The 14,334-nt window shown below is 41.2% G+C and overlaps 1 protein-coding gene across 1 annotated transcript in view; it reads left to right on the top strand.

Annotated features, from left to right (window-relative positions):
- The first annotated feature begins 369 nt into the window (after positions 1–369).
- Positions 370–14,334, top strand: part of ZC3H12C (zinc finger CCCH-type containing 12C) — a 43,976-nt gene continuing 30,011 nt past the window's right edge. The window contains exon 1 of the mRNA XM_083855719.1: positions 370–478. The gene's annotated coding sequence lies outside the window, so the exon portion shown is untranslated. The remainder of the gene's footprint in view (positions 479–14,334) is intronic.

The following is a 14,334-nucleotide window of genomic DNA, read 5'->3' as shown; positions in this document are numbered from 1 at the left end:
GCGGGCGAGGTGAAGGCGACCTTGCGGCCATTCCCCCGGGCTGCAGGTGGGGGCTGTGAGGGCCCGGCGGGCCCGGCGATGGCGGCGGGGAGCTCCGGGCCGCGGCCGCCTCCCTCTCTCCCTCCCTCCCTCCCTCCAGCCCCGGCGCCGCCCATGGCCGGGCTGGCCCCGTGTTGACACACGCGCCGGGCCGGGCCTGCCCCCGGCGCCGCCCCGAGGTCGCCCGGTGGAGGTCGCCCGGGCGGCGGAGGCCGCGGTGCGGCGGCGCTTCCCGGGAGGGAGGAGACGGCCCCGGCTCTCCGCCCCCAGGGGCCGGCGGGGTCGCCCCTCGGCACGGCAGGCCCCGGCCCTCCGGAGAGGAGAGTTCTCCCCGAGCCGTGCGGGGCCGAGCCCCCCGGGCTGTCCCGCCCCGTGCCGGAGCTGCGGGCCCGGGACACGCGCACCCGGAGCCCGGCAAGGAATTTAAAACTTGTCTCAGGTACTCTGACTACCCCGCTTCTTTCCCCTACCCGTTCCTTCCCCTGCTTCTAACTTTTGGGTTTGTTCCTGTGGATGTTTTGTTTTTTAATAATGCTGTGAGGAAAGCGTAGATTTATTCCCTTCGCTTTGTGTGAGAGGACAGGCTGCATAATTCGGCTTGCTCTGTTTGACCGACCCGTAATAAGTGTTGGTTTCGCCGTTCTCGGATCTGGCTGTGGCTTCTGAGCCGTAATTTCTCCTAAAAATTAATTTTGAATCAGCTGTGTGTTTGGGGTGTAATTCCGCAGGCATGTCTGAGTAGCGTGTGGGGTGTATTTGTGGAGCGGTGACGCTGTTTTATGATGCCCGGGGGAGGAAACTCTGCTTGTGCAGCACCTTCTGCAGCCGGACCTGGCCCTGCCTCGCTCCCTCTGCTCTGACAGCGCCAAATAACCCTTCAGCGATGGTGCTGCCAAAATCTGGGTTAAGTAAATCCATCCCACTAAGCGGCAGACCACATTTCTTCTGAACAACAGATGTATTGAAATGTCATGTTTACTGTGTCTCGTCCTCTTGATCTGTGTTTGCAAAGCGGAGACATAATTTATAATTGCGGCTCTTGGGGTTATGCAATTAACAACATACTTAAGATAGCAGTAGCACGGTCTTTTGATCTGGCAGGAAAATAAACCATTCAAGTATGTCTGGGTTTTCAAACTGGCAGGGTACTTCCTCTTCCACTGTCTCCTTACCGTGTAGCGTTTGCCTGTATAGCAAGCCAGGGAGCTGACAATAAGACTTCTTCAAGGATTATATTAGATGTATCTTAGTGAACTGAATTTTCTAACTGGCAATGCTCCAGGGTGATACTACACTTCAGCAGAGTGTAATCTGTCATGAATGAATCTGAACTGAAGCATGTTGGCATTTTAAAGGGGATTTGTTATGTCACTGTAAAACACATTTGCAACTATTTTAGGGTATTAGGAGGAAAATTTTGTGTTTTCTCTCTCTCTGCTCCTCCTTCTTGCTTTATTAATTAGACCACTTACTCTTGAAAGTTCAAAAACTTACTTTTTGTTTTTGCCTAATGGATGTAGTTGAACCAATTGGAAGTATTTCATTTCTCTACAAGTCTTGCCATGATTATTACACCTTGATTACTACACCAGACTTCTGGGCAGCAGTCAACCAGTGGAGCTGCAATTACCATTATCATTTGCAATTCTTTTAAAAAGGCAGTTATTATTTATGAGATCCTGATAGAATTCCACTAGCAGTATTTTTACACATCTGCAAATCAAAACACGCATTAAAAACACTGTCTTAAAATGTGAATGTGGAGAAGTGGAGTTTATTGAAGGTATGCAATTTAAAAATAAACCCCATACTCTCAACCTGACAGAGCATGAAGGGATTATCCAGACTTGACTCATCTGTGCAGACTGTGCATTTCATGCTGACTGCTGTGCTGAACAACACTCTGCTCAGTGATTCCACTGCCTGCTCCTGTGGCTTGTACCAACCTTTAAAAACACTGTCAGTGTTCCAGAGCTGTTGATATTTTTGAAGAGAACTAGGCTTGCAGTTGGTGAGTTCTGAAATGATGGGAGATGCAGGTAGGTATTTGATGAAACCTATTGACTATATTTACTGCTCAGTTTTACATAGGTAAGTCAAAAACCTTACGAAACTTTATTTTGTGAGGTCTTTTGCGTGCTACATGCAGTTGAAAGTACTCTTTAAGCAAGCTGGAGAAAAAGTAATTCAAAGTCAATGTGAAGTAAAATGAGGAACTTGTCTGGGTCAGGTCAGTTTTAGTTGTCCTCAGAAATGGCTACAGCTAAGCAACTCCATTTGGTAGAAAAGTGGTGTGGGATTTAGTTTGACTTCTTTCATTACAGCAGTCATAAAATCTTGTTTGGTATTTTCTGCATCATCTCCCTAACTTCTATCTTAAACCAGTTATAAAAAAAAAATCTGTCCTTGAGAACTAAAGAGTCTATTTTTGTTTGTTTGTTTGTTTTCCCTGGTTGTCAATTAATTTTTATTTAAAACAGATCATAGTCTGGATTTTGGTAGACTCAACCTCCAGTGATCAATCTCTTCATAATCTGTATTTTAAATAATTATTAAAAAATTTAAATGCTTCAGAGGGAGTAACAGTAATAAAAAAAGGGGGAGAGAGGTTTATAGTAACTAGGAGGAAGGCTGGAAAATGTGTGATGTAAAACTTCTGCTTTTCCTCTTCTGTAAGTACTATTCTGCTGCTTTTGCTGTTCTCTGAAGCAATGTTCCACATGTAGCTAGGTAATCATAGATAAGAGTTTTTCTAAGTTATTCAAGAGATATTTCATAATTCAGTCATTTCCAAAGTGTTTTTTGCCATGGGAGCTGGCCAGCGGCCTTATTGATGAAAACAAGGGGATTGCACTTTGTTTTTTGACTTGGGATACTGAAAACTGTGTCTGAGCTGCTGTAAGAAACAGATGGTGTACAAAGACTGCAGTGAGTTGTTTCTATGAAGATATTGAAGCATTTCTGTCCTTGGACTGAAGTTATAGAGTGAAGCTTTATATCTCTTATCATGTATAGTTATGTGTAAAATGCCTCATATCTCCAAGCTTGCTAAATATTTACAGTGAGTGTACTACTTCTACCATATGTTTGAATCAAGAAACCCATTAATTGAACAAGCCCATATTTTTATGCTTGAAAGAATTGTAATTTCATTTTAATTGCTAAATTATATGTTAAAAGTAGACTATAAAAAAAAGCAGAGGTGAGATGATGTAATAAGAATCAGAGTAATTTTTCTTACTTCCTGGCCTCAAACTGTAGTTATTTTCAGTTGGAAAATAGATAGAAAATCAATTGTAATCTGTTCATAATTGCCTTCCTGGTAGGGTTATGAGGCATTTCACTCCCTCTTCCCTCCCCTCTCCTCCACTCATTTTTCTTCTTTTTTTAATTTTTTTTCTCACTGTCTGTGTTTTTTCTGTGTCTTTATGTCTTGGGGATAAGGCAGATCTCCAGAGCTAGAGGAGATTTTTCATTGAAAAGCTCTTCATCTTTAAATGTTTTTGTGTAACAGCTTGAGGCTCTGTCAAAAAGCATGTTCCTTACCAAGCTGTTTAGTGGTGAGTAGAAATTGATGGAGATTTTCATAACCTTGGGGCTTTCTGCTTAGATGAACCAGGCATTTCTCTTTTACCTATCAGGATTGATTTCTTCAGGTTAGATCATGTGTCTTATGTAAAAAGCTTAGCTTGCTCTACCAAAAATCCAAATTTGTTTTGCTTAGCATCAAGTGCTGGGCTTGACATTTGACACTGACTTTCAGATTCTCCTAGGATGTTCTACTACCCCTTAAGGAATTATTTTAGCACTTTGGTAAACTCAAGCTCCATTCATTCTTGAGTCATAGCTGCAGAATGAGAATGCTTTGAAGGCATACCTCAATTTTAAGACTTGTACCTCTGCTCTCCCGACTCAAAAGGTCCAGACGAGACGTTTTCAAAGTTTCCCCTGGGGGGTAACATAGCTTACACCCTCTGTAGCTCTGAGATTCATCATTCTTCCAGGCTTATGTCACAGCATGTACCAGACTACTTCTCCTGATGGCTTGACTGTTTTAAGGTTATATTGGCTTGATTTATGATACCTGTGTAACACTTTAAAATTTGACATACGTCATCCTCCTCCCTGGGAGAGTGGGTGTCTGTTTATGTATTTATATGTACATGTGTGTGTAAGGGTAGATGATACAGAATAGAATGCTAGACTGGACTGTCCCAGGTTCTGCTGTCCTTTAAATGTAGAAACCTTCTATGTGCTCATAAATGTAGCTGCCAATACCTCTGTTTCAGACCAGATCTTTTGATTCTAAATTCTTTCAGGATAAAGCTGTTCTTTTGCATAAAATTTCTGCAGTATTATACAAAGTATTTAAAATGTATTCTTTCTTAAAATTACAGTTTTCTTCAGGGTGAATAATGAGGAAACTAAAGCTTTATTCAGGAGGAGGGTTTTTACTTATGAGAAGTTGGTATTTTGAGAAAAGAGTGGGTAGAGAGGAGGGAGGGGCAAGACATTCAGTGGATGGGAGTGTAGAAAAGTTTAATGGATGTTATTAATCCTCCCAATGGAAGAAATAGAGTAATTTCTTTTGGTATGAAAGGAATGTCTTGGGAGGTGGTTGAAAGTTGCAGAGGAGTGCCAAAGATTGGAGAATCAGTGAAGCTGGAGGTGTTCAGTAAATGTGACACAGGATATTGCAAATACCTGAGAAGCATTTTGCTTGCTGTGAGTAGGTAAAGCTCAGAGTCTGGGGAGCATCTTAAAGAGTAAAATCTTTGAGCCCTTTACTTCTTGACAGAAACTCACATGATAATTCCTAAATGACCATTTATGTGAGCCATGCTCCCCTATGAGCTGTAAAAAGTAATGTGCTAAGTTGTGAAATCAATGAATCAGTCCCATGAAGCTTTGAAGTTTTGTGATGAACTGAAAATTTCAGTGTTGCTATGATTTAGACCTTTCATCTTAGGATTAATGAAATTTGGTGTTTTTGGCAGGGATTGTCTGGAAAAGGGATAGATTGCACTTCCTTTAGTAGAAGCTACTTTCCTGGTCTACTTTTGTTCTTTAAACTGTTAGTGTAAGTAGCTGGTATCTCATTCTTCATCTCTCTGCTCTCATAGTTAGCATTTTAGTTGGTGCCTTGACTCTCAACAGGTCTCTTCAGTCCTTTGTCATCTGTAAAGCTAATATTTGAATTGCTGAGTTATCTGATCTTTCCAGATTCAATGCATTGCCTCATTCTTGATGAGAGACATTTTTCTTGTAAGAAGTGTCATAAACACTTTCATAGAGACCTCAACTTTATCTTAGTGGAGAGCCTTAGAGTTTCATAGCTTGCAGCAGCATCTCCTAAGGCTTTTCCACCATAAAACATTCGACTAATTTGGAAACCTCAGATGATTTTTTTCCTTCAGCAATAATTCCAATATATGCTATTTGAAATGCCAGATATACCTCTGGAAGTTGTTTGTTCTGGCTAGAGAAGGACTGTGATGTACAAGTGCCCAGGGCTGTGCACATGGGTTCACAAATCTCTGTAGCAGCTGCTTCTGGGGTTTGTACTGCCATTCTTGCTGGGCAGCCAACTAGGGTTTTGCCATCCTTGCTGAGCTGTGAATTGGACTCATTAGAGTTTCTAGAACTGTCACTGTTGGGATTACAGTCTGGATTTCTTGAAATTGTTGAGCTACAGCCTATGCTTTCTGGTGAAAGATTAAAATCAGAGTTTTCTGCTTCAGCTGCTGTTTCCCCAGCTACTTGTTCACTTGTCTTTTATAGCTTTTTATTGTAGCTGTTCTGTGGAAGAGAATAACATCTGGTGTTGTGCATACATTGATGGGACTTTAATCTGGTTCCTGCAAAAGTCTGTGTGGCTAAATGTGTTTAGGTAGTGCCCATTTCCTGGAGCTTGACCTTAGTGCCAGGACTCATTGAAAGTCACAACTTTGCCATCTTCTCTGAATTGGGCATTGCTTTTAAGTGAAACTTGGTAAACCCCCCTTGCCTGATAATTTACAAGAAGCTAAACTACAGACCTCACAGAGATTTAGGGTGTGTTTGCATTGTGAAATTATGCAGCCATGTTTTTTCAGGAGTGAGAATAATTCTTTGGTAAGTTTTAATGGTATTGGTACAGTGCATGGTCTCTCCCTAATGTTTTGTTCAGTATTTGGTGATAGTCTGCTATCTGATTTGTTCATAAAACTGGTTACTCCAAGGTTATATGAGGCTGTGGTAGCCCTCTGTAATTCACAAGGAATGCCTTGATAAATTTTGGACATTAGTATGTCACAAATCAGTTTGCTTTTGATATATACATGTATTGCAGGAGAGACCTCAGATAAGCAAACTGATAAATGTGGAATAAGCATCATCATCTTGAAGTTGGTCTTTGTTGCTACTTCTGTGAGCAGTTCAAATTGTTCATCCGCAGCTTGAATGGGGATCATCATTTTTCCTATGAGATCTCTGACAAGAAAATGTTTGTAGTGTGCAAACTGAAAACAGATGCCTCTGGTGGGCATTGTAAATAGGGTTTAGTCCATCTGCTGACATGGGATCCTTTTGTGGAAAGTAAGGCCTCATCCCTTGATAAGTGTTAGATGATGTTGCAGAAAGAGATAATAAGGGTAAATAGGGCATGTTAGCAGGAGGATCACCATTGGACCAAGTGAAGTGATCATTTACCTTCTTTTGGCACTGGTGACATTGTATTTGGAGCACTGAGTCCAGTTTTGGTTTCTAAAGGACAGGAGAAGACACTGCCTTACAGGGACCAGTCTAGTGGGTGGCTACCAGGTTGATGTGAGGGCTAGAGTACATTGTGTAACAAGAGAAATACTGGGAGAGCTGAGTTTGTTCAGCCTTTTTTAAGAAAAGACAAAGGAGGATCTTCAGCTCTGTAACTTGTTTGAAGACAAAGTAACTCTTATTTGGAGGCATGTAGCTAAAGGACAAGAGGCAGCAGTTCACAAGGTGTAGTGAGAAATTCTGGCTGAAGATGGAGAAAAATATTACCATGAGAATACTTACACACCGGGGCAGGTATCTGGGGAAGTTGTGGACTCTCCAGACTTGGAAATGCTCAAAATGGACTTGGAAAAGACACAGAGCAACCTGCTATAGCTGACCCTGTACAAGGTGGGCGTTTGTTGGACTAGCTGACCTCCAGAGATTCCTTCTAAACTAAGTTATTTAATACTAAATGTTAATAGCATCACCAGTTCTGAATCAGTTATTCCCATTTGCATTTCTTTATCAGATCTAACTTCATGACAAGGATTCTGAAGAGCAGAGTATGAGCACTGGGGGCTCAAAAGGGCTCAAAATGTTAGCCTTATTAAAGAAATGTATGCATGAATTCACAGGTCTAAAATCCAGCTGGCTTTTCAACTAAATACAAAAAAATTGGTCAGCAAAATTAATTACTACTTTAAAAGCTGCAGAGTTCTGAGCTCAGAATGACTCTGAGACTACAAATAGCTGGAAGAATTATGTGAAATCACTGACATGGTTTGTCTCTTTCTGATGTATTAGGTTATTAAACATGAGTAAGCTGTTTTATTAATGTGTAAAATACTAGGATTTCAAAGCTTGTATGTAGCTCAGTGTGGAGACTTTCTGATGGCCTTTCCTGAGTTCAGGAATACAGTAAATCTGAAGAAAAGCTATACTTAAATAACAGGTAATAAGATAGACTTCTGTGCAGCTATTTTCTTTCTTTCCAAGAATCCAGGTTCATTTGGAACTTTGATTTGCGGCTACAGTAACCCACTTTGTCTAAGATCTGGCTATTGTTGCCGCATGTCAGGTGTATTAAAAGCTTCCTCAGAAAGTAAGAAACAGTTATGTACGAAGTGTGTTGCACCACATGATCATCTCTGGCTTCCCTGGTTGCTAGCTTACTTTTAAATCCGAGTTAAAAATTAAGCTTAACATGTTCTCTGACTCTTTCATCCCGGTAGAGAGTAAATGGCAAGGCTGAAAGTCGCGCAGAAAATCCGCTGCTGGCAGCGCTCTCGCAGAAGGCTCCAGGCCAAAAAGACAACTGCAGCCGTGTGGTACAGGCATAGGAATTGTGTCTCAAATAAGCATAACACTGTGAAGCCATTTAGGGCGACACAGAGTCCAACCAACACCTTGAACTGTGTCCAGGAACCCTGGAGATTATGGGGCTCTATTGCCAGCAACATGGCCTGAAACACAACCTGGCCATGTCTCTAGACAGTTTGAGAGGCCTATTTTCCTCTGATGAACCTTTCAAACTCTTAACAATAGTCTGTGGCACAGATAAAAGATATTAAGAAATGAAGAGAGTACTTTTTTTTCCACATAACTGTGTTAGTTTTGTTAGAGGATTTTCTTCTAACAGAATAAATTTGAATAAAAGTACTTTGCTAAGCATGATGGTATACACTTTGTACAGTTGTAGGCATTGTCTGGCCTCCCAGAATTGTCACAGGGAAAGTTAATTAGACAATTCAAATTTTTGTGCTCAGAAAGCATTCAATCAACATGACTCTTTCTGGAAGTGGGAGGAGATCAAATCCAATGCATGTATTGGTGGAAACTTTTTTTTCCCTAGAATGCTTTGTATCTCAGTGTCTGCTTCAATTCAGAAATAATAAAATTTAAAAATAAATTAAACAGTTACAATCTTAAGGTAAGCACTGCTCCCCCATTTATTGCAGAAATGGACAGTGCATTTCACACTTGAAGTTTATGAGATGGTGTTGATGAGAGCAGTTGCCCAACTTCCACCTTAGTGTGTAGAAGGGGGTTTTGGTGCTTTCTGGTTTGTAAACCCCTGAATATACCTTCCAGTAGAGCTTTGTGTCTATTCACAAAAAACCCTCCAAGAATTTCTGGCCATGTGACTTACTGCCCTCAGAAACAAGACTTCTGTGATTGCCCATCTGTGTGCTTGTGCAGGTGTGGTTACAGTGGCTTGTGCGTTTGTGCTGGGGTTTAACCACATTTGAGTTGCAGCATCCACTTAAAGATGGGGAAATCCTTAAGCCTGCTGTATGTTGTGCTGGGGGCAGCCAGCAGTGGCCTGGTTGTGTCAGGAGGGGTGGTGTAGCAGGGCAAGGGAGGTGATCCTTCGCCTCTGCTTGGCACTGGTGAGATAAGTCTGAGCCCTCCAGTAGAAGAGAGACATGGCGTTACTGGAGGGAGTCTAATAAAAGGCCAGAAAGATGATGAAGGGACTGGAGCATCTCATTAAGGAGAGAAGGCTGAGAGAGCTGGGACTGTTCTGCCTGGAGAAGAGAAAGCTTGTGGGTTTCTTATCAATGTATAAATACCTGAAGGGTGTGTGCAAAGCAGACAGAGGCAGCCTCTTTTCAGTGGTGCCTATGGACAGGACCAGAAGCAGTGAGCACCAACAATTTCTTCTGAACATTAGGAAATGCACTTTTACTGTGAGGATGACCAAGCACTGGCAGCTGCCCGGGGATGTTGTGGAGTATCCATTCTTGGAGATGTTCAGATGCTGTCTCTACAGGGCCCAGCAGCTGGCTCTTGGTGGCCCTGCTGGAGCAGGGGAATTGATCTGATGTCCTACAGAGGTCTCTTCCAACTTCAACAATTCTGTGATGCTGTGAAAGGAGCACAGCTTAGGAATCCATGCTGACAACGAATACCTGTAAGTTACAGTACTGAGGCAATGACTTTTTTCACCATCCTCTTAGGTAAACATAGCGGAGTTGGTCTTTTTGTCATGCGATCAAAACTATTTAATTTTTTTAAAATTAAAACCTGCTTCAGAAAATGTGTTTTATTTCAGATGCTACATCTCAGAGTGATAGTAAGGGGGTGACTCCAGTGGTTTTTGGTGACACAGAATGCTGCTTTATGCTTTCTGTGTAGTTGACTGGTGTGGCTCAAGTCTGTTGGGCTTCTAATGTAGGCAAATTGTGCAGCTGCAGGCGGGTGCCTTGTCATGTTGTGATGAACAGCTCATGGTCATTGCCTTTGTCTACCAACAGGAGAGCAAAGACTGGATCTGTTCTAGCCATCGTTAGCAAAAAAGTAATGATAACTTATGATAAAATTTGGGGTTTTCCGCTTCTCTTCAAAATCTCAGAGGTCATCCTGGTAAATGTTGCAGTGGTTTGCTCAAGTCTTGCATGCAGCCAATGTACTGATGATTTGATGGAATTATACCAGAAACTGTAGACATTCTGACCTTCTTTTAAGATGACGCCCTGCTGGAAAATGCATCTCTGCTTTTTTAATTTTAAGGATAATGAGAGAGAGATGAGTCTTTTTTCAAAGAGTGAAAGAACTCTTCACCACTTTGTTTTAACGCATTTGAAAGTGCATATTTTTCTACTGAGCAAATGCACTGCATTTGAAAATACGGTTGAACCTTATTTTAAAATGTGGTTTTGAAAGGTTAGTTATTCTGTAGGCAAAACATTATTCATCTTTATCATAATATCAGTTCTTTTTTCTGAATTCTAGCCACTCTTTACGGGTTATTTAATTCACTCCTTTGTATGGCTTTAGAGTGGTGGTTTTTGTCTGGTTTTGTCTGTGAGCACATCCAGTCTAGAGCACCACTTACCACTCCTCAAAATTAGGTGAACTTCTTTCAAGTGTTCTACTTAAGATAGTCTCTTCATATAACTTGAACAGAATTTTTTTTTCTATATTGCCATCTTGTAATTTTAAAGATGAGCATCTCCCTTGCAGCTCCAAAGTCCAACAGTTAACATAGGTTTTTCACTTTTTTGGGGGGGTGAGTTTTGTCTGTAGCTTATAACTTAAATTTCTATTTCATAAATGCAGTGATGCATGATTGATTTAACTTATGCAGTGTGTTCTTGCAAAGGCATCATTTATTACAAGAGACTTAGCACAAAGTTCTAAAATAAAAGATAATAAAACATGTCAATGGGACAAATTGTCTTTCTAATTGCTGCAGTAATACTGTTGGAGTTACAGAATGACCATTTTGTATGTTTGCATAAAATAATTTCTTTTTAAGTAAGATTCTGTTTTCAATGTGTTTAAAACAACAAGATTTGGCTGGAACTAGTAGCTTGGGGGGGGGAAGGAGGTGGCAGTTTAGGGGTTTTTTTTCTGCCTTATAGTAGTGCTTCCCTAATATCTTCAGCCTCTGCTGTCTGGATTTTCCAGCTGCTTCAGCTCCCCCCCCACGATGGTCTCTCTGGTCCTTCCATACATGCTTTTCACACCACACTGGGCAGTGCTGGGGGGATAAAGGGGATAATCTCCTTCCCACCCCTTGCCCAAACCACAGAGATACCCTGGTCTGCAGCATCCCATCCCCTTTTGGTGTGTCATTCTGAAGTCTCCTTCCACTGTGGAGACTCCAAGTCCTTCACCTCCAGGCAATTCAGGATTTTGTGCTGGCCTGTTGTTTAATCAAGTGGCACTAAGGACCTAACAAGCACTGTACAGAATGTCCCGTACCTAGCAGCCACAAATACAAGTTTTTATAGCTTACTCATCTTGCAAGACCAGAAATTTGAAGGAGCTGTTACATTTGCTGTGTCTGGATTTAATTTACTACCTCTTTGTATTTTGAGTATTACAATAGGAAGCTGTTGAAGTTGTTATTGGATTTGGAGGTTTTAGCACAAGAAATGGCACTTGCTTTGTCCTTTTGTGCTGTGTACCTTGTGCTTGCTTTGTACTTTCTGGTGATGCACTTAGAGCCTTTCACAGATGCGATGGCAGAGCCCCACTTGTTCGTAATAAGGTGTCTGTGGTGAGCTCATTGTTCCCACAAAGAAGCCTCATGTACCTGATAAACCTTAGTATGAATGCTTTTCTGTCATCACAAGCATGATTTAATAGGATGATCTGACATCTTGTAAACCTTGAACAACCCAACTTCTTTTAGGGAAGAGCTGAGAAGATGCTTCCAGAAGAGGCAGCTGGTTTAAATAACTGATGTCGTGCACAAAATAGAATTAGAAAATGTCTTCTTAATTCACACAGCTACAGCTTGCTAGAATATTTTCTGTAAATTTAATAATATAATGTAAGTCTTCAGATTGCATCTATTCTCATTTTGGTTATGATGCTCCAGCCTGGTGTTTGCATGAACTTTAATCTGCAACTAAAGTTTATCCCTGGTTCCCTGAAGACATGTGCTTGGTATGTACACTAAATAGGCTGGCATTCTTATTGTTACTGTAGCAGACATAGAGGGAGCAGGTCTTTGCAAGGGAGCTTCTTACAGGACTATTTTTAAGGCAGTTTTCTAAACCAGGTGATACACTTGCACTAGTTGTGCTTGTAAAGCTGTAAGTACAGCACTGCTCTGCCACAGACTTCTCTGTTGTAGATGTATATGAAGGGTATCATATGTGTCTCTGCAAAGCAAGCATCTCTGTATTGCAGAAGAAATGCCTGGCTCAAATCAGGGCGATAGCAAATGACTAGCCAAGTGATCCTGCTTGCATTTAAGTGCAGTTCTTGGATAGGTGAAGTGGACTGGCTTCCAATTTTGCCTACAGAAGTTTTAATATGCTTAACGTTATCCAATACCAGCAACTGAGGTAGTCTAAATACCACAGCAGGGACTGATTAGCTTTTTCAGATCACTGCTTTTATTCGCTGTTTGCAAAGAGGCTTAATCCAGTGCTGGGGATCAGGCGTCCCACTGTGCTCGTGGGTAGCTTTCTCTCAGTCTTTGTGTTCGCAGTGGCAGAAATTAGTGTGGAGTCTCCTCCTGCCTCCGACTTAAAAGCTCCAAAATTGTGGTGTTGGTAGTTGTTTTTTAGGAGTGTTTAATGGACAGTGCAGAGAAACTATAGTTGAGGTTTCTTTTTGAAGTTTAGTATCTGGGCACCTGATAAGTGCATCAGTGTAATAGTGTGACAGTATGTAATTTCATTTACTGTGTTGAATTGCTTTAATATCCACATAAAGCTTGGAAAGTTACTCAAAACAGTTCTAACCTATTCTCATTCTTTTCTTCTGTTCAGTCACAGTAGATATTTCCCAGCAGTTTGCCTGTCCTCACAAGTAGAGAAGGACAGCTGCCTCTCTGGTTCTCATTATTGCTTTTAGTCATGTAATGATGCTGAAGTTCAGTAAATATGCTTTTCTAGTAGCCATTCAGATGAACATTTGCAAATGCAGAATCCTTTCCTTCTGTGTGTTGACCTGTCTTCAGTTGAAGTTATCAGCAGAGGTAAATTCTTATATGAAAGTCCACAGTGCACCACCTTTTTTATTGAGCATCAAACCTTGCTACGATTATGCTGCTAAACGTCTGTGTTGGCCAGTGGAAACGTTGGGCAGTGAGGGGAGATGTGGACTGGAGTTTGTGTTTCTATGTGGATTACTTCAAGTGAAAATAAAAACAATAAAGAGTTGGCTATAGCCTAGCTCTGGACTTCTGTTCAAATATTCTGTCATCGAGAAGAGATGGAAAGATCTTGGCATCTAGAACAGGTCTGTGAAAAAGTGAGAGGAAAGAAATTCTGTTGCAAACAAATATAAGGGACTCCAGAACAAAAGAGTGGTTCATAGTTCCTTTCTATCAAGTGCTCTAATGTTTCAACTGCTTAAAAATATCCATTATTCCATATATTAATTTTGTGTGTTTTTAGTTTAAACACTTTCACCCCCTCCATTGAAATTACCCACAAGTACTCTTAGAGTTGTGTGTAAATGCAGGTTTGTTAGTTCCAATTATTAACTAATGTAGAAAAGTGTCAGAAAATTCAGAAAGCAGTTTCTGAATACATTTCAGTGTTTAGTGTGGGCTCCTTTCATACCTCCTTGTGCTTTATACCACTATGATTAATTTTGCTAACAAGAAAAGAGGACTACAATAGCTCCTGATAGATTTATTTTTCTTTAATATTTTTCCTGACAAAGAACTTTTTGTTTCCATAATAGAAGGGGTTATATTCCTTCAAACTGATATATTTTAATAGAAACTCACAATTTTTACTACTTAAAAAATAATTCTTTTCTTTGTTTCATGAATTAGAAACAATGAGGAGAAGCTGAAGTCTGCCCAAGCCAGGTGTTTCTTGTTGGCAGCCTGCTCCCTAATGACTCTGGCTCTCATACAGCAGCTGCCTGCTAGTCTCTTTTGTATGGCCTATTGTTGCTGCACACCCCTCGTTAATACACATGCTGCCCGGGGCAGACCCTGAGAATGACATCAACTTGCTTATCTTAGAAACCTCCGAACCTGATGCAGGGTGGGGAGGTTGCCTTGCATCTGCCCAGCCAACTAATTGTGAGCTCTGCGGGCCGTGATTGGCTCCGCGGCCGCTCAGTAGTAGGTTAAGCAAA

Source organism: Zosterops lateralis (assembly GCF_965231275.1).
Source record: "Zosterops lateralis genome assembly, chromosome: 2".
Lineage (NCBI taxonomy): Eukaryota > Metazoa > Chordata > Aves > Passeriformes > Zosteropidae > Zosterops > Zosterops lateralis.
The sequence above is the reverse complement of the archived record's forward strand: the minus strand, read 5'-3'. Positions and strand labels throughout refer to the sequence as shown.